This window comes from Miniopterus schreibersii (genome assembly GCF_964146895.1).
Source record: "Miniopterus schreibersii genome assembly, chromosome: 6".
Classification (NCBI taxonomy): domain Eukaryota; kingdom Metazoa; phylum Chordata; class Mammalia; order Chiroptera; family Miniopteridae; genus Miniopterus; species Miniopterus schreibersii.
Window position 1 is genome coordinate 79,083,371 of NC_138107.1, and position 20,582 is coordinate 79,103,952.

At 39.1% G+C, this 20,582-nt stretch overlaps 1 protein-coding gene across 2 annotated transcripts in view; it reads left to right on the forward strand.

The window, feature by feature from the left end:
- The window catches only part of GRM1 (glutamate metabotropic receptor 1), a gene marked incomplete at both ends in the record, with an annotated part of 259,375 nt that overhangs the window by 108,287 nt on the left and 130,506 nt on the right, over positions 1-20,582 (forward strand). The gene's annotated exons all lie outside the window — the stretch shown is intronic.

Below are 20,582 nucleotides of genomic sequence, written 5' to 3' on the forward strand. Positions count from 1 at the left end.
TTGAGAATGCTCACCATCACGAACATTCACAGGGGCTTTTTGTGTTCAGAGTCCTGGGAAAGGTATGAGGAAACGGAGCGGGTATAAAGCAGCAGCCCTGATTTCATCAGCTCTGCAGCTTAATGTTCATGTAACACCTTAAGACATGCTGTCATATCCTGTGAGGACGGAGCTCTGTCTTTGTAGGCTTCTTGCCTCCTAGCTCTTAGCCCAGGCAGAGTTCTCCCCTTGACACAGTGCTATGTAATATTTCCTTAGTGAATGAATTAACACATGAAAAACTCATGCATTTAAAAATACCCAGTGGTTCCATGTTCAAACTATTTCTAATTAGTGAAGTTTTCCCAAAATTTATTTATATTTTATTTATTGTTGACACTATTACTCAATTTCCCCCCTTCTATACCCCCCTCCTCCCCCCCTCCAAGCCCCCCAGCCTCTGGCCTCGAGACACCGTGGTCTGTGTCTGTGGGCTGTGCATAGATGTTCTTTGATTAATCTCTTCACCTTCTTTCATCCAGCCCCCTCCATCTCTCTCCCCTCTGACCTCTGTCTGTCTGTTCCATGTATCTATACCTCTGGTTCTATTTTGTTTGTCAATTTATTTTGTTCATTACATTCCACAAATAAGCGAGATCATATGGTATTTGTCTTTCTCTGTCTGCTTTATTTCACTTACATAATTTAAGCACTGTGAAAAGTAGCTTTGGGATGCTTTGGGGTTCAATTTAGGATGTGTTTAAACTATAAAAGTGTTTATAATATTCTAGGGTTTTGTTAAAAATGACAAAGAAGGTTATATATGGTTCCTTTTTCTACAAAGCTAATTTTTTTTTATTTTGGTTTCTTTTGAACTACTGTTTTACATTCTTCCATAGCATACATTTCTTTTAAAAGATAACATTTATCTTATGGGAAACTTCAGTGCTCTGTGTTCCTCTTTGTTCCTCTTTGAGGATTCATTTAACCCAGCGTGTATATTTCAGGCGAGTGAAAACCTAAGAAGCAAACTGTTCCCGGCTAGCTGATCTGACGGCTGGTTCAAAAGGTCAGAGCAACAAAAGTGACAAGGGGACAACAGTTACAAAGGGTCGGTGAATTCTTATGGAGAACTTCTTTTAAACTTTATTTTTTCATTGAGTACATAAGAACCTGAACTGTTATCATCACAATGCCGCAGTATGTTATGCGGGCCGAGGAATCAGTGCAAAAAGACAACGCCCCCCCCCCCCCCCCCAGTAACTATACCTAGAAACGGTACATTGAAATTCAAGTTCTTCATTTTTTTCTCTTTGTAAGTTAGATCTGTCTTTTCGTCTACTTTGAATCCTTTTCTGGGACATATAGATTTTTCTAAAGGCAAACTGAGAGCACGGTGCAATCTTGGGATTGTAAGCAAACTTGGGGGCGGCTTCACCCCTGCCCAGTCCATACCTGTCCACTTACCCGGTCCTCCTCCCACACCACATGTGCTGTCGCATGCAGAACCAGGGCTCGCTTTCCCAGGGTCGTGGGCACCAAGGGCCCTTCGTGGGCATCATCATCACGCCTGATCGCTGTAGGATCTGGGGCACTTTGAGCCCTGGTGGATGGAGTTCAAAGGGAGTAGCAGGCTGGGGTGTGCCGAGCAGGGGAAGAGAAGGGTGGGTGCCTGCAAGGCTCCGTTAGCACTGTCCTGTCCCCTACAAAGTCAGGACTATCCTTCCAGGACCTTTTACTGGGGGCCTTTTTTTTGCTGTTGAATATGAAGGAGGGGAATGTGGTTAGGAGCAAGGGGCAGAACAGCAGGAGGTAACATCACTGCTGTGTGGGGGAAGATAAGGTCCCCACTGGGGATACAGAAGGGCAAATTTATTTCTGCCTTTCCAGGTCAGCCCCCTGCTAGTCCTTTTGGTCTTCATAAACACTCCCACAGAGGGGGGAAGGAGTTGCTATTCCAGGCCTGAGATCTTGCTACCATCATGGGCAGGGTTATTATTCCTTAAAAGGCGCCAAGCTATGCCTATTTATTATACTCTTTCTGGTTTCTAGTAGTTGGTTGGGTAAGTGGTCTTAGGGGCTCTTGGAGCTTTGGTTAACACACACACTTATGTTTCTCTCTCTCTCTTCCCCTAAAATATGCTTGATCCCATTGGTCCCAAGACGCAGACTTGAAATTTGTTAGGTACTTCAAATAATCTTTTACCAGAGCTCTATTTTAAGTACTTGCAATGTAAGTATTAGTTAAGTAGCACTTCAATTCCTGTTTCCCTGGAGAGAGAAGGCAGTACAAGGTATAGATATTTCTAGATACCTGGCCGTATTACCGTCAACCACCACCCAAAACCCTCTATTCAAAATAGAGCAGCAACTCAAAATATAGACAGCTTCTTTGGTGAGAGAGAGAAAAAGACATCTGGGATCAAACAGACCTGGGTTTGCATCCTAGCCCAAACATTTAGTGTCTGTGGGACCATGGCAAAGTAAGTATTTATTAAATATGAAGTTTGTCTGAGCCTATTTTCTTATCTGTAAAATGGAGCTTAGAATGTTTGCCCCGAAGAATTCTTACAAAAGTCAGAAATGATACACAGTCCTTGACATACAGAGGAGACTCAGTATATAGGAGCTTTTATTCTAATCAGCTTCTGATGATTCTTGCCCTTCCCTCTGTCCCAAAGGACCTCTTCCTCCCTCTCACACAGCCCTCGAGCTCCCTGCCATCCTCCTGAGGCTTCCATTGTTTTTTATCTTAAAGTTTATCCTGATGTCCTGTCATCTGACGTCACCTGTGCAGGTGGCTGAAGGCTGAGTGAAGGGGAAGGACAGAGGTTCTGTGGGGTTATCATGATTAGGTTATGCAGGCACCTTAAATGCCTCATCCCCGCATCCAGCAACCTGAGTCTTCCCACTGGCAACCAGGAAAGCAACCAACGTGACCCACTTCCACACTGATATTCCTTAAACACCCTTTCAACTTTCATTTAGGGTGAGCAGAAAGTTTCTATTAAAAAAAAGTACATATTTTTTTGTGTTGAAAACAAAAGATTTGTTGTATGTACTGAAAGTAGTATAAAAATATTAGTTTATTAGAATGATCTTTCTTTTCTTTTTACAACTTTAAGTCATAAACAGGAACATTGGTTATTTACATAGGAAAAACAGTTAATAAGACGAATAGCTTCTAACTATGTTTTCTTTCTTTTTTGTCTGCTGGGTTAATAAAAATAGTACCTAAATAAAATTACCTCATTCCTGCCCCTTGCCAATTTTTCTCCACTCTAATACTCACTTTGGAGTAACAATTGACTGTTGATGGTTTTTATGTTGTAGTTGTTGTTATGCATTTTTGAAGTTAAGATATGACTTTAATTTTTTTACTATATATATTATATATAACATATACATATATATGTGTTATATTACATATATATTTATCCCTAGAAAACAGATAAATTGCTGCCAGGATTTTGTTAACAGTATTCATTTTGTGTTCTAATTTTGAATAGCCTCAAAATCAGTCTCAGTTTAATATTGTTTTCCCTCTTAAATTTTTATAACCACCAATGATTATGATCAGTATAATTCATTTTTTAAAAACCACAAGATAATTTGTCTAAAACAATAAAATTTTGAAAGATTGTAAAATGACATCAAACTATCATGTATGGGTAAAATAACTTAATCTTTGTATGTTGTTATTTTTAATTTAACCTTTGTATATTACTTTATAATTTCCCTACAGTTTATAAAATAATCTTGTACCTATTACTTTACTTAATCCTGACAGTAGCACCATACATTAAATATTATTAATACTCAACAAAAAATAGAGATGCAAATCAACCCATTTACCCTAGAGTATGAAGCTAGAAGTGGGCATAACCAGAATTCAAACGTGAATCCTTCAGATCCAAATGCTATGCTCTGTCCTGTGACCATGTTGCAGTTAACAGATATTTTTATTTTTAGAAAACTGAGCAAATGCTCCAAATCTTAGGTTAAGAGTCAGAAAGGCAAGAATAGAAACCCATCCACCTGGGATAATTTGTCCTAGAGAGTGCAATTAACTTGGTCCCAAAATGCTTCAAAGATCTGGGACATTTTTGATTAAGTAGGTGAAGGTTGGTAAAATTTGCCAACTTTTTCCATTCTGACTTCATTCAGTTCTTTGTACTTTAAATGTGGCTTCACAGGATAAAGAAGAAATGGAGCATCACATACAAGGCTGACAGTCCATGGCTCCAGGCTTTGGAGATACGTTTCATCCTACTACATAAGGTTTCAGGAAAAAAATAGATTTAAAGGTCCATGGAAAATGGGTTGGAGGCAAGTTGTACAAAACAGAATTACAGTTTGGGATACAAGGGTATATTTTACTTATGGAAGGAAGGTGCTAGGAATGTCTGAACCATTGTCATTGACATGTGAGTATCAATTGGTAAGGATTTTGTTCATTGACATTGTAAGTCCAGGTGGCAGATTCTACGATTCACTTAAACCATGTATTGCTTATGGTAGTAGATACTTTACTTTCAAAATATTCTTTATAATGACAAGAGTGGGAAGCAGGAGTGTAGGGAGGGTAAAAGTTAAACATTTCAGCTTTATGGGTCTTGTTGAGCTTAAAAAATGTACTGACATTACAATAATGTTTTATATAGAAAGGGATCTTGAGGAGTGGAACATTGCCATTTTGCACAATGTAATTATATGCAAAGAACAACCATGCTATATTTTCTTAAGGTACTGTTATTTTGAGATGAAGGATTAGGGTAGAATTATAAGCGATTACATTTTTAGCTACAGTATCATAGACGTTATCTTAGTTTTCCTATGTTCAGATTTTTTCCCCCATCAACTTAAAGCATATTGAGTTGGAGTGTTTGGGGAAAAACTAAAACAGAAAGAGCTTAGATTTAGAAGCAAGGCCTTCAGAGGCAACAGGAAGAAAATCAAGCCACAGAAGCTTTGTAATTTGTCGAAAATGTCACAGCTTCTAAATCTATGCCCTTGAACTCCGTGGCCTCAGGGTTCTACAAAATCTATGAGCAGGGGGAATAAAAATCATGATCCACATTGTTACTACAGTATTAAACTAGAAAATGCATGTTCAGTACTTAACATAGTGTGAAGCAGACATATTGCAAGATACTTAAGATTATAATGATAACAATAACAACAGTTCGACATCTTACACTTTTTTATTACCACAGCATCTAGTAACACAAGAGGGTTTGATGATGACACCCGACCTGGCAGAAAGGCTCGGGTTCCTTAGTTCTTATAGGGCTAGGAAGTGGCTGGACGTTGGGTAGGTGTGTCTGGGACAGGAAGGGGGATTTGCGGTGGGAGGAAGAGGGGAGAGCACAGGGCAAATAAAACCCATGAGTCTCCCATGGCACTGTTGTGGAAGTTAACATCCTTCTACCAGGTAATTCTGAGTTCACCTCCTACCTCACCACTAGGGAAAGTATTTGAAAAAGGGCTTATTCAATCACCAGTTCTTTATTGTGAGTAGGTCTACACAAATAAGAGACCCATTTCAGGGCCATCCGACAATCCACCAAATGCAGGGATGGCCTACTTGACACTGAGAACCATGCTCCTAGCTTCCGTGGCAACACGCAGGGCGTGTGTGTGCTGAAGAATGGAGATTCAAAGCATATGGGGTGAAACCAAGTGTCTGTCTCATACACCACCTATCTGATGTGACTCTTTCAGAAAAAAGCAAACAATCTTCTCAGTATAAAGTAAGTATAACCTACTCAAACCAGTCTTCCCCTTTCTTTCAGCCCCATTGACTCCTTCTAACTTCTATCTGTGTTACCTTCTATTTGAGTTATATAAGGAGGGAAACATTTGGTTTAACTTGATACAGAACTTTTCAAATTCCAGGCATCATGAGAGTGCTTGGAAAGTGATGACTATTGAACTTGTCTTTGGTCCAGAGAGTATTTATCCCTGTTCTTGGCAGAAGTGGACAGTTCTGACATTTGGTCACTAATATTTGGTGACCTGTGTGTCCCCAGTGAAACCTGAAGACACAGCCCAGTCTCTGATGATAAAAAGAAAACAAAGTAAAGCAAAGGAAGTATTTTTTTTCCTTTTTTACAACTTGTTGTAGTAGGTGGGCAATTTTTATTTTGAGATAAAATATAATTTTTTTAAAATATATATATTTTTATTGATTTCAGAGAGAGGAAAGGAGAGGGAGAGAGAGAGGTAGAAACATCAGTGATGAGAGAGTCATTGATCGGCTGCCTAGCCCGCAACTGGGGCATGTGCCCTGACCGGGAATCGAACCCTGATCACCTGGATCCTAGGTCGATGCTCAACTGCTGAGCCATGCCCGGCTGGGCAAAATATACAATTTTTAATAAATAAAATTTTCGTGGGCTGCTTAGATGGGAGTCATCCGTTATCACTTAATCAGGTTAGAATTTTGATCAAATAAAATTCATTTGGTTATTTATTGTTGACACTATTATAGATGTTCCCCATTCCCCTCCCCTTTGACACCTCCACCCAGCTCCCACCCAGGAGACTATTTCTTATTGTGAATCGATTTAGTTTATTTGCTGAGCAGTATGTCAAGTGGCTAGAACAAAGTACATTAGGATTTCTTTAAAAAGCATCCAATATCAAATATCTCAAGTTAGATCTTTCAAAAATACATAATTCTACTTAACTTTGTATGAGCTAGTAGCTCAGATAATAAACAACAGTAAACTATGAACTAAAGTGTTTGTTTTTAAACTTTTCCTAAATGTTAGTAATTCAGTTCTTTTTTTTCAAATTTTATCTTTACATTGTACTGAATAGCCTGGCTCTCAGGAAATTCCCCAGTTACCCAGGGGACAATGCATGTATGTCAGGGCTCAACTGCAGAAGCAGAATCATTAGAATACACACATATTAGGAGATTTTCTCACAAAGGAACTGGCTTATGTGATTGTCGCAGCTGGCTAGGCAAGTCCAGAATCCATAGCGCAGGTCTTCAGGAAGGGAAGGCTGGAGCTCTTGGGCCCACAGGCAGAATTTCTTCATTAGGGAAGGCTTGCCTCTTATTTAACACCTTTTAGTTGACGGAATCAGTGAATCTCTGAATTACCTAAACCAGGCTTATTAAGGTTTCAGGCCTTTAAGTATCAGCACACAGCTCTGGTGTGTGTGTGTGTGTGTGTGTCTGTGTGCGCGTGTGCATGTGCATGTGTATGCGTGTATGCGTGTGTGTGTGTGTGTGTGTGTGTTCTAGGGCTGGAGCATGGGCTTATCTTATCTTTTTCTTTTCCTTCCCCACCTTCTTTCCAGTTCTAATGGAGAAAACTGTTCTCCCATTGAATTAATTATTTGCTATAACAGTAGCAGAGGATTTTTTTTTCTTCACAAAATCATATTGAATACATGGGGTTAAGTTCACAGGTTAGCTCCTTAAATCCCAGTTAAAAGATTAAAATCTGTTCTCTTTAGGTATACACGCTCTAGTTTGGAGATTTCTTCCTTGTGGCTACTGATGGGATTTACAGCTGCATCGCGGGGATACATACTCCTGCTGTATGTTCTTTTATGTGCTCCTTCATTAACTTACTCACCTAGTCTTAACTGGAGACTTAGTTCTACACTGTGTCTCTCACAAGGAAACATTTACTGCGTTTCTACCGAGCGCTAGACTTGGTGCCAGATGCTACGGTATAAGACCACAAAAGTGGAGGAAACAGCTTCACAGAGCTTACTTATATATTCGACTCGGGGCAACTGGAACTAGGATAAGAGCAGTAAATGTTTCTGTGCGAGGATCTAGCAGGGAGACCGGGAGTTGCTTCTGAAACTCTTCTTGAAGGAAGTAATACCTACGCTGATGCCTGCCTGGATTAGGGAACAGGAGAGCGGGGAAGAGCAAGATGACAGAAAACACACGCGCAAAGGCCAGGGGGTGAGAGAGAATCTCACGGGCTGTGGATCCTGAGAGTGTTATCAGGCTGAAGGATAGAAACTCAAACGAGAGTGTTCACACATCCAGAGATGAGACCGGGGAGGTGAGTAAAGGCCAGATGTGAAAAGCCCTCGGTAGCCATGTTAATACATTTCAGACTTCGCTTATGAAACGTCAAAAGCCATCAGAAAACTAGAAACAATAGAGCAAGGTGGATTTTAGAAAAATCTCTCTAGGTGTGATATGGGCCACCGGGGAAGTGGACCCTGTAAGTTTAGCGAGGGCAGGGGTGTTTCTATTTTGGACATAGTTGTGTGTATTCCAGCTGAATAGCTCATTGCTTAGAATACTATAGGCATTGATTAATTAATTGATTATTTCAAAGAGCAGATATTCATTAACCGCTATGTTTAATATCCTTGCTGCATGCAAATGAGACAGTGCTGAAAAAGACTGGCAGGACCTAAGCCATCCTGGGTCTCGTAAGGAAGGGAGAGAGAGAACAAAAATTTCCATTTATAAATAAAATAATTTTATGCTATTCTCAGTGCCATGAAAGAAACCAAAGAACTGCTCCACTAGAAAACATTTGGAAGCACCTCCTTTAGGTAAGTTTGTCAGGGAAGGTCTGCTTAAGGAGATGGCAATCTGAAGATATAAAGAGCAAAATATGTATTTTGAAATAACTATAAAAAGTAATCTCCAGTGGGGACTATCGCAATGACCCAGGGAAGATATGATGAGTGTCTCTGCCAGGAGAGTGGAGATAGTTGTGGGAGCGTTTGGTGGATCTGAGGATATCAGTGAGCCTGTAAGAGGACCAGGTCATTAACTGGATGCAGGGACTGAAGGAGAGGAAGGGGTTAAGGGTGTCAGCTCGTGGGTGGTGGTACCGTTTCCTGAGGCAGAGATTCCAGGGACAGAAATAAGAGAATGTTTGTGTTGGGGTGGTGATAGATTCAGTTCAGGGCACTCGGGCTCAAAGTGATGGTGAGATGTCCTAGTGGGTATGGCCAGATGGAAGCAATTCATACAGATCTGGAGCCGAGGAGAGAGGTCTGACTTGGGCAGGAATAGGAAGGAAGCAAAGAGGGTCATGTCACCACAGCCATAGGAAGACGGCATTTCAAGGAGTAAGTGATAAAGTGTCACAGTTTGTGACCCAATCAAGTGAGATTAAAAAATGGAAACTACTACTAATTGCTGATATGGATTTTAAGCCAACAGTCAGTTGAAATCTTCTAGAGTTCGAGTTTGCCGTGTGGGTGCTTCTGAAAGATCAGGATGCCGTAGGGAGATGAAGACTCTAATTCAGATAAGGAAAGAAGTGGTGACATGGATTGGGAGCAAATGTAGTGGTAAAGGAGTGTGCCATCTTGATGAAGTGGAAGAATTGATATCCTAGAAGTTGCTGAGGAGAACAGAGAAGATAGGCCATTGTGGTCATGAAATGGAGCATCTAAATGTATATTTTCAGTGATGAGTAACTGAGGTGATTCCAAAGTTCAGAGAGTGGTTGTGGGAGTTCTTTTTTTTTTACTTTTTTTTTTCAATTATAGTTTACACTTAATATTATTTTGTATTAGTTTTCAGTGTATAGCATAGTGGTTAGACAGTCATATTCTTTACTGGATGATAAAGGTGAAGGAAGTAGTCATGGTGATGTAAAGTACAGCATAGGAAACATAGTCAATAGTATTGTAATAACCATACGGTGCCAGGTGGGTGCTGGAAATACCTGGCACGGCTGGACCTTGGTTCACATGCAGCTGTACAGGCCACACACTCACATTACCGTGATGGTGCTGTCTCTAGGCATTCATCAACGGCTGCGTATTTTGATATTTCTGAATTTTGATATAGTCCAACGTTATTCAGTCCTTTCTTTTACTTAACAACCATGTATAGAGCCCAGAGACAAAGATGTGGTCCGTCTTCTCAGAGAGCTCACAGGTAATTATGTGGGGTGGCAGGAATAACTACCTCTTCCGGACACATAGAAGTCTTCAGAGAGAGCATGGAATTAGATCTTGATCTTGAAGCCTGGGTAGGGCTTCACCAGGGACAGAAGCAGGTAGGGTTCAGGGAGGAATTGCCAGTCTGAGGGATGAGCATGAAAAATGGCGGGAAAGAGGCAACAAAGAACCTGGTATTTGTGGCCAATAGTGACAGGTCTCTTCAGCATAGAGTTTGCGGGGGACACTGGAACTGAAGTGGGAATGCACCATAGTGGCAGCTTGGGACCTGCCTTGCTCTGAGAGGACACTCTGACTGCTAGTTCAGAGTGCCACCTTGTAGTGTACTTAGTTGGGCTAAAATAATCTCATTTTAGGATAGCACCCCTATGAGACTTCTCTGTGGTCTCACTAGGCTGCTCAAGGTTTGTTTTTCCATAATTGTTATTAGTTTCTGTAATGTTCAGTTCACTCAAACCACAATTTCTGCTTTTATCTAGCCTGTTTTTCTAGAAGGCTAACATAGTAAAGATGTCTCTAAGTTCTGACAGTTGATAATTTCAACTTCTTAGCGTACAAAGGGATCTCAAAGTCTTCTAATTAAGCCCCTTCTTCAATGACAGCTAGTCCTAGGACAATAAGTTTATTATTTCTCCATCTATATAGGATCATATATGTAGGATCTCTTTTTATATTTTCTTCATCTGGCCCCTGCTTCTTTTTTCTCAATTATTTTCTACCCCCCTTTCTCTATTCTTTTTCTCCATGATAATTTCTATTACACAAATTTATAACTGTCTTTCCCCGGTAAACTTTGTCCTTCGAATAAGCAATAAACATATGTAAACAATGCTGTAGAATCATCCAGGTTTTGTGCCCTTCCTCTGACATCTTATTAGGCTGTCCTTCCTGTAAGCAGTAAACTTCTTAAAAATAAAGAACAGTCACTATCGCTGATATTCTTAAAATGTGTTTTCCTCTTTAAAAATTTCACAACAAAAACAATAGGCATCCTTGTCCTGATGGTACTGAAAAGTTATTCTAATGCTGTTTTGAAATCTGACCCTAGTATGTATTAGATTTGTCCATATGAAAAATGTGCTAATACCTCTGTGCCTTAAAATTGTTTTATCTTTTCATGTGAACATAACCAACCCTAGAGATGGAAAATCAAGAATGTACCTACCACCATTGAGAATTTTAATGTTTAAAAAGAGAATTTTAATGTTTTTTCTTTCTTTTTAAATTTAATTTTTAATAAACATATATCTATAAACTTAAAGCTATTTATGAACCCAGAGGGGATAATTTAGTGGCACAAAAACATAGTTGGCTGCTACTTTGAGAACAGTATCAAACATTCCTGTCTCAAAAATGCCACTTAAAATCACCTGGTCTACATTGTAATATTTTGAATGGAGAGAGCTTTTGTTGCCATGTCAACAGCTTGATCTAAATTTCAGTCTTCCCTGGACTTTAGTGAAAAAATATTCTCCAGCTGACTCCCTCTCCTAAAGAGGTTTATTAAAAGCTGGCTAGACAATTTAATAGTGTATGAGACACCGGGACTCATGGAAGCTGTGGCTTGAAGGTGTAGTGTTTAACACTGAAGGGATTGTTCCTCTAAGCTACTGGACATCCGCAGTAGTTACCATGTTCTCATGAGCCGCTTCACACACCGTAGTCAAGTTGTCACTCAGTAAGTTGTTGAGGACATTCCATTGTTGGTGGAATCTTCCAAGAAACTTTCCAAAATAACCACCTGTTTTCTGTGCAACATGGTAATCAGACAATTGACAATTTGCAATCAGGCAATCACTTAGTTTTAGTTTCGAAGGCATTTTCCTAGACCCTATAGCACTGTATAGCTAGAGAAGATTTGGGGCTGGTAAAGTGTAAATATTCTGATCAACAATCATTTATTGAGGAGCTATTATTATATGTCTGTGCTAGGCACTGGTCAAAAAAATGAATAAGACTGGGGAGTCTTGTAGGAGTCTGTGCTTCAGTTTCGAAGGCAACTACATGTTATTGCCTATGATATGAGTTTTCAATATTTAAAGAGTGTGAGTGAACTGTGGGCCAGAGAAGTAAGGAAGGAGAGAGCAGAGTAATGAAAACCTCTCATTCACTGTGACACAGAATACCTACCAGAATAAGTTAACTTTGTGTATGTTCTTGTTGGAAATCTCTGCAGTGTGGCTACGAAATGGTTGGTTTTTCACTGCCACACTTTTCACCCAGGGAGCAGTAATTTCAGTGGGTACATCAACTTCATTAATCAAGATTTCTTTGGAGCATCTTGTTCAGAATCCTTGCCTTAGAGACTGATGAACTGAGATGACTCTTCCTTGTCAGTTGTTTGAATTCAGAATGAGTTGGATGTTCCCTGATTTAAAGCTAATAGATAGTGATGGCTTTTTTTCAGTGTTGTAGCTAATTCCTTAACCCTTCCAAACAAATTGAAGAATTACAACACTTACTCTCATCCATCTGGTGATTAGTTAATGTCTGTCTTCCATTTGTGTCACAATCCCAGTAACACTGAGGTAACCCAGTTTCCAGGCTTCAGAAACATGTTGGTGTTGTGACACATTGCTTCATAAACATGACTTAGTGAGTCCTTCTCAGGGGATCACATTGTTATGCTTACAGATAAAATCATGATTCACAAGCATTAGCAGAGATGTGATCACTAATTACTAATATTTTAAGACATTCCCAATTACTAATGAACATTCATCTGAGCCACTAGATAATGGCATGACCTGTCATGAAAGGTCATTGATATTTAATGCGCTGTCATAACTTGTAGAGGAAGAGACAGCTCATGCCAACAATAGAGTCATTCTTTGATTCAATCAGAAGAGTAACGTAAGTACCTATTGTGTGCTGAATGCCATAGTAGAGTGTATAAATGCAATATTAAGTCTAATATGGCCTCTACCTTTAAAGGGCCTACAAACTATATAAAGAGATAGACACATTTCCAATAATTACAATATATAATGAAAGTACCAACACATGCAAGTAAAACACATTTGGGAAACATCAAGAATAGAGGAATGTTTGCAAGGCGAAGGCTTCACGGAGAAAGCGACTTTTAAGTTGATTCTAAAAGGAAGAATAGATTTTGTAAGGCAGATAAGTTATATTGGAATACTAGCAAAATTCTTTTATCATATACATTTTGCCAAGCATTCTGCTGTGCATCTCATATTTCTTTGTAATATATCTTTATCATCATAATAACCCTGTGAGTCAGCACCATAAAAATCTCCATCTTAGAGACTAAAAAATTACCAAGCTTAGAGAGTTCAGTAATTTGTCAAGATCTCCAGCCAGGGTGTGGAGGGAGAACTCACAATCTGAGTACTTACCCACCAAAACTAAACCATCTCTCTCTGTGGTGGTGAGATGCTGAATGGATACAATGGTCATGGAAAGGTCAACATCATTTTCTGGCCCAGGTGAATGGAGTTTACTCCACAATTTTCTAATTTTGGTTAGAGACCTTGAGAGTAAGGTCCAGTCTATATATTTATTTTCTATCCCTTACAGGGCCCTGTAGGTTTGTGTGTGTAAATAGTCAAAGTAGAAAGTGATTTGCAAATCGTCACTACAACTTTTTAAATATTTGGAATAAAGATGCTCTCTCAAGCAAGAGCCCTGCCATTGATCCATGAGTAAGGAATCTTAACTTCCCTAAGGAAACTTTGAGAAGTCATAAATGATGTATAAACCAGAGATGCGCTTGCAAGATTCTGACAAAGTCAGTTAGTATCAGAAGAACAGACATAAATAAATTAGTCCCTTGCTGAACAAAACATAAATAAATCAGAAGAATGAAGTTAAAAGAATCCAGGTCCTGCTTTACTTACACAGGCTGAAGAATATACCTGCCGTAAAACAACGGCATCATTGAAAACATCCACAATCACAGATGTAACATCCCACCGTTTGCCAAGACATTGTGTGTCAATTTCTGGGGGCTCAGTAGGTAAATTTAATATTTAAACACAAGTGAAACTGAGAAAAAGAGACATGCTCCTATATAAGTATTGTTGTAACATATCGTTCTAGAAATAATATTATAAGGGCAACATCCTGGCTGTAATCACATTTAAATCTGTTCTCTTATTTCTTTAGTGGAAAGATTTAGAACCACCTACCCACAGTTTGCTTGATTTCTTCATTTTTGAAGAAGCAAATTATATCATGTTTTAGAAATGATTCTGTGACTTCTTTTTTTCTCCAATTCTCTTGATTGCTCAAGCCTTGGTTATTTTTGAAAGCTTTAGATTTTCTTTGCACTTCTCATTTAGAGTTTGAAATAATGTGATCAAACGCATTTGCCTTAAGAAATGGGATTTGAATCAGAATCTGGGTGCATGGGTTTGAAGTTACATTTTCCGTGTCATTGTTTTTTAAGTAGAAGGCATTTTATTAACTGAATTCTTGCTCGTGGGAATATTTTAAATGTGTGAGGGATAAAGAGAATACACTATTTTTATAGCAGCTGGTGTGAGAAAATTTTTGTAGGAAAAAACCAGCCTTGTTAAGAAGAGAATTTGATAAAGCCACCAGGGGGTAGAAACAAGACTTTGGAGTCTCAGGTAGACCTTATGCCCAAATTTTATGCAAAAAAAAAAAAAAAAGAAGAAAAAAAAGTAACACTAAAAAATGAAGAGTGAATGAAACAAGAGGTAAAATGGTCTGAATGGTCTGTCCTGGGAGCAGCATGGAGCAGTGGCTTTCAGACTATAGGTTATATCCCATCGATGGGCCATCAACTCAATTAATGGAAGGGGACCAGCCATTAAAAAAAAAAAATAGAAGAGAACAGAATAGAAAATACAGGGCATAACATGTAGCAAGGTTTAAGTGTTGTTTTTAGGAAATATAGATACATATGGTAAAAGTTATTGCTTCGTAAAATGTATGTTCAATTTTACGCCCGTGTACAGTGGGTAAATACATTTCTTACGAAATCTTTGTAAAAGTAAATTTTGAATAATAATCTAAAGAGAAGAGGAATTGATCACAGGGTGGGGTTTTCGTGTGTGATAAAGGCCAAAGCCAAGAGGCTGCAAATCTTCTCCGTCTCCCTTGCTAGAGCCTCAGTAAATTCTGCTTTACCTACAAGTGCTTTTATGCAAATGAAGTTTTTGGTGGTTGTCTGTGTCTGTGTGTACATGCACCGGCACACGCATACAGATACGTGTAGGTGTGTAGGGAGGGTTTCAAGAACTTAGGAAAAATCATGTACTATATATTACTATGTATTATTATTGATAATGTACAATATAATAACATAGTCATCCTAGTATATATTATATATCATAACATAAGGATATATAATATATCAAGATATACACTGTAAGTATATATTCATATTTAAGTGTTTTACGTATATTCATACATAATAAATACTGCATTTACATTTTGGGATGCATTTAAATAATATCGTCTTGAGGTCAGAAGCTAATAAAATTCAAACAGCTATATTAGGAAGGAAAGCCTCATTGACACACAGTGCTTCATCAAATCATTCACTTTGATTTTGAATTCCCTCACCTGGAATGAGATGTGTAATTAATTGAATGTATAATATATAACGTTCCATGCTAAAAATCACTTTATTTTTAATGAATTTTTTTGCATTGCTGAATTTTAATGTTCTATCAGGAAGACTGTCAGGGTTTGCTATTTTAAATATTTTTTCACTGAAACTTTAGTCTGAAAACGTTTTACTTGTGTTAGTGTACATGACTTTCTCTGTACATACCCCAATATTTTGTTAAAGGTTAGCATCGTTTTATCTGTTTCATACAATTTATAGCCTATAGATTCAACTATTTTAGAAGCAATTCAAAAACTGCTGAACATTTTTTTTTAGTATTTTCATTAAAACAATTATTTTTTTCATTTTGTTCTTCTCAACATTTCTTCCTTCTATTCTTTTCTCTTTCTTTCTGTAGATATACTGGGTTTCTCCCAGGTGGCAGGTGCTGAAAATTGTCATGAATAAGCAGACACTACCCCTGTCCTCATAAAGTTCCCAGTAAAGGGGAAGGACAAGGTTTGAGAGGGCACACAGAGGGGACATTTAGCCTGGACTTAAGGGCTTGGAGATCTCTGGCTCACACGGGACCTAAGATGCTACCTCAAGTATGAGAAACACATGGCCAGGCAAATCAGAGCTGGGATGAGATGCAGAGAGTCACAGACAAAAGAAATCACATGTGCACGGGATAGGAGGCAAGATGAACATGGGAGGGAGAGGGAGAGATGACCCCGGGGAGGTAGGACAAGGCTCCATCTCATCATGAAAGCTGCTGAAACCGGGAACCTGAGCTGTAGCATAGAAGCAATGAGGAGCTGCTGATGGCATTTAAGCAGCTTCCACTTGATTTCTACTTGAGAAGGAATATCTTTGTGAAAACAGCCCAACGACACTCAAAGTCCAGTGTAGACAGACTCTAAACTAGAGTCAACAAACATTTTCTGTAAAAGACTGGAGATGAAGTATTTTAGACTTTGTGGGCCATATGGTCTCTGTTGCAACTACTCAATGCTGTTAGGGTGTGAACACAGTCGTAGACAATATATAAACAAATGGGTCTGATTGTGGTGTCCTATACAATTTTATTTAAGGACGTGGACTTTTTTTTTTTCATGTAATTTTTATGCATTGCAATGTTTTCTTTATTATTATTTTTTCAAGCATTTAAAAGTGATTCTTAGCTTGTAAGTCATAGGAAAACAAGCTCTGGGTGGGATTTGGTGCATAAGCTCCAGTGTCCTGACCCCTGCTGGAGAGAAAAAGGTGGGTGTGTAAGCTAGGGAATGACAGTTGGGTAGGACATGAGGCTATCTACAGAATAAAGGACTTGGGGTTAATTTTTGCTTCTGAAAAATTCTTATGGCAAAATACGAAGATGTTTTAAGCATCATATACAATTGCAAAGGTTCTTAAGTTGAGGGCCAATGCATATTTATATTTATATTTGGTATGCTTGAGGGGAATTAATGTTCTTTAAAAATCAAGTCCTACAGTGTCCTCATAAGCTAATAGTGGAACAGATATTAAACATATAAATATATTGTAAAACATAATGTATGTAATTACACACTTTAACAAAGAAATATATTAGTCTGGCTTCTCCAGAGAAACAGAAACAATAGGGGATATTTATATACAGCTCATGGCCATGGCTTTTCAACACCGTCTTAGCCACATAGGAATGAGCCTTGGGCCTGCAACACTTCCTCATCAAAATATGGAGTCTTTGCAGCCAATGCCTTACTTATTACTTATCTCTTCCTGCTTCAGACTCGATGTGTACTTCTTTGTTCTGGTTAAGCATATTTGTTATATGGCACCTGTCACCCCACTGCTATATCTTTCCTCTGTGGCAACCTGCTGGCCATGGGGGACCTGCTGGCCATGGAGGTCTTGCTGGCCTTTGGAGACTGATGCCCATTACTGAAGCTGATCTTGCTTTGTCTCTTCTTTATGTGGATAAAGAAGAGATTTATTGTTTCATCCAGTGCTTGATTACATTGTGCTTTCCTTGGTGACTCATATAACAAGATGCAGTGGGCAGGAGTGTTTGGACTTCCAGTCCTCTTAACAGGCAACAGATGCTACTTGCCTGCATATATATGGGAGAGAGAGAATGAGAGAGGTTGATTTATTATGAGAAATTGGCTCACATAGTTTTGGAGGCTGAGAAGTCCAAAGATTTGCAGTCAGTAAACTGGAGAACCAGAACTGATGGCAAAGGCAGGAGAAGACCAATGTCCCAGCTTGAAAACAGACAGGTAGAGAAAGAGAATTTCTTACTCAACCTTTTAATTTTATTCAGGCTTTCAGTGGATTGGATGTGGCCCACACACACTAGGGAGAGCAATCTGCTTTACTCGGTCTAGGGATTGAAATATTAATGTAATCCAGAAACGTCGTCATAGACATACCCAGCAATAGTATCTAATCAAATGTCTGGAAACCTCATAGCCTGTTTAAGTTGACACATAAAATTAACCATCACAGAAAACAAGAGAGTTTATAAGCTGAACTGACATGACTGGAGGGTCTCGGTAAACTCCTTTGAAGAATAATGTTAAACTGAGACCAGAAGATGGGTAAGCTAAACACTAGAGTGGTTGGGGATGTTGAGGGTGGAGAAGAAAATTTTAGATGGGGGAACAACACATATTAGAATCCAGAAAAAATGAGAATGTAAAAAAGACCAGAAAAAGCACTTTATTTCTACCTAGAGTTTGCTGGCCTTCCCCGAGGAGTAAAGCTAAACAGTGTAGAAACCCCAGGAACCCTCTATCCCCCCCTTAGGCTCAGCAGGATACAGACAACTCTAAGAAGCTACAGATCAGTGTTAATATTCAATTCTCCAAGAACGAGCAGTCTTCTTAAGAACGGGCTCCTTGTTCCCTGTACCATTCCACTCACCAACCTTATCTAAATACCCTCTCTCAGAAAAAGGAATGAGCTACAAGAAAAACTTCAGATCTTCACAAAAAGGCCATACTCTCTGTTCTTGATTTTGTCCTTGGGTCCATAGGGCTGCTCTTCCTCGGGGGAAGGCACTCAGGATGATGTTATGGTGCTCGTTGGCATCAGGAGGAGGTAGGGGAGGCCTGTGACCAACCACAAGTGGTTGCAAGACTTTATCTGAAAGCTCTAAGTTGGTTCTGTTAGCCTCAGCTTATGTGTTGGAGAAAACACGAACAAAATTTCATGCATGCCATTTTCAGGGAACTTTTATTAATGGAAGAATACAACAAAAAATCATCTATAAAACAGCCTTGGAAATTCAGCTTTCATTAGGAATATCACTAAAATATGCTTTCACAAAATAATTCTTGTGGTGGAAAAACAAAGCAATCACGTTGTCTTGGGACCACCCACTTTGTGCTACGTATTTTAAACACCACATTAGTGGAAGACACAATGCAATGTGTATTGTGATTCTAGACTTGCATTTACAATCTTTGCATGCAACATGCATATTCTGAAATCCTTTCATATATATTATACCCCTGTCCAACCACACAAAAGTGAGCTTTCATCATTTTAAATATGATAAAGACCATAGTTTATTGTTCTGATGTAATTTTCGTTGCATCCTCAGGGCCCAGGCATATAGTTAAGATTCCTAACATTATGGCAGATTCATTTTTAAGGGTGCAAAGACACCCTAATATCTTCATTACTTATGAGAAGTTTGGGCTTGCCAGAAATCCAGCTGTGTTACCATAGAAACCTCGTTGGCCTAGATCTGATGTCATCCCCCAACAAAAGTTAAAATTCAACCATTCTGTTACAAATTGTTAATACAAATAAATATTGAATCATCTGATTATTGGTTGCAGATAACACTTCCCCAATGCTTTACTCCAAGTAGTTAAAAAATATGATTTGTTAATAATGAAATACCAGAGTGGGGATGGGGAGATTAGCTGAAATTTACTATTTTAAAAAATACAATGCAGCGAATAACTTCTGAAAATACATCCTAGTGACAAAACTGTCTTAATGATGTTTAAAAGAGCTAAGTACAACTTGCTAAATAAGTCCTACACTTCCCTTCCTAATGACAATAGGAGTTACAGCTATTATGTTCAAAGAGCAAAATTCAGAGGGTGCCATCATAAAGCAACTTTATTTTCCTCTACGACTTTTCCTTTTATCTTGCACTAAAGGAAGCTTGTCTCTTCCCGTAAATGATATTCAGGGTAGGTTTCATAACGCAGACAATGGAGAGTCCCCCGTTCACTTCTCATTTCAAAGGAGCCTCTGTTTAGTAATTAGTATTTGCAGCCGCGTGTGATAATAAACAACTTTTGAATTTTGATTAAGCTGAAAGCATCTGCCTTCCTTTACAGAGCCTGATAAAGGTAGGAGTTTTCACTCTGGCTGGGGGAAGACTTTGCTTTTCCCTCTGCCAGCAGTATCTCTTCAACTAACTGCCTCTTGGGGCAGAGGAAGGGAGGGAGAAAAGACAGCAGAGCAGGCCTTTTTGGACTGATACTGGCGACTTAGTATCAATGCTCTAGCGGGCCACCAGGGATTGAAGCTGACATTTATACTTTGGGCACTTTCATGGGTTCTATGGAGACCCCCCCTCCCACCGTTCAAAGCAGGGGCATCTTCTCCAACATGTTTCCTCCATCATCCCTGGGCATCTGGGTACACTTCCAATGCTCTCTGCTAAGATCTTTTTAACCTTCTAGGTTGTGCTTCTAGGAAGACCCAAGAAAATTTCAGCCTTGTTTCCCCCATTGCGTGACCATGTCTGGTCCACAGCAATCATTGTGTGTTTGATGCAATGATTTATACTTTCTTCTTTGTTCAGCTCCTTCACAGGTAGCTCCAGCCTTTTACCTATTTGATGGCCCAGACATGGTGTCTAACAAGGTCCAGGGACATATATTGAACTCTCCTGTAGAGAAAGAACAGGAAGTTGGGGAGATGCTCACAGTATAATAATCTCTGTTAAGGTTATTGGGTTAGAATTAGGGATAGTGTTAGGGTTGATGTTAGGGATATAGTTTTAAATTTAGGATTCTGGTTAGTGTTCTAGGGTTAGGGTTAGGATTTGGGTTAAGGTTAGGATTATAGGGTTAGGTTAGTGTTATTGTTAAGGTTATGGTTATGGTTAGGGTTCGGGTTAGTCTTAGGGTTGGGT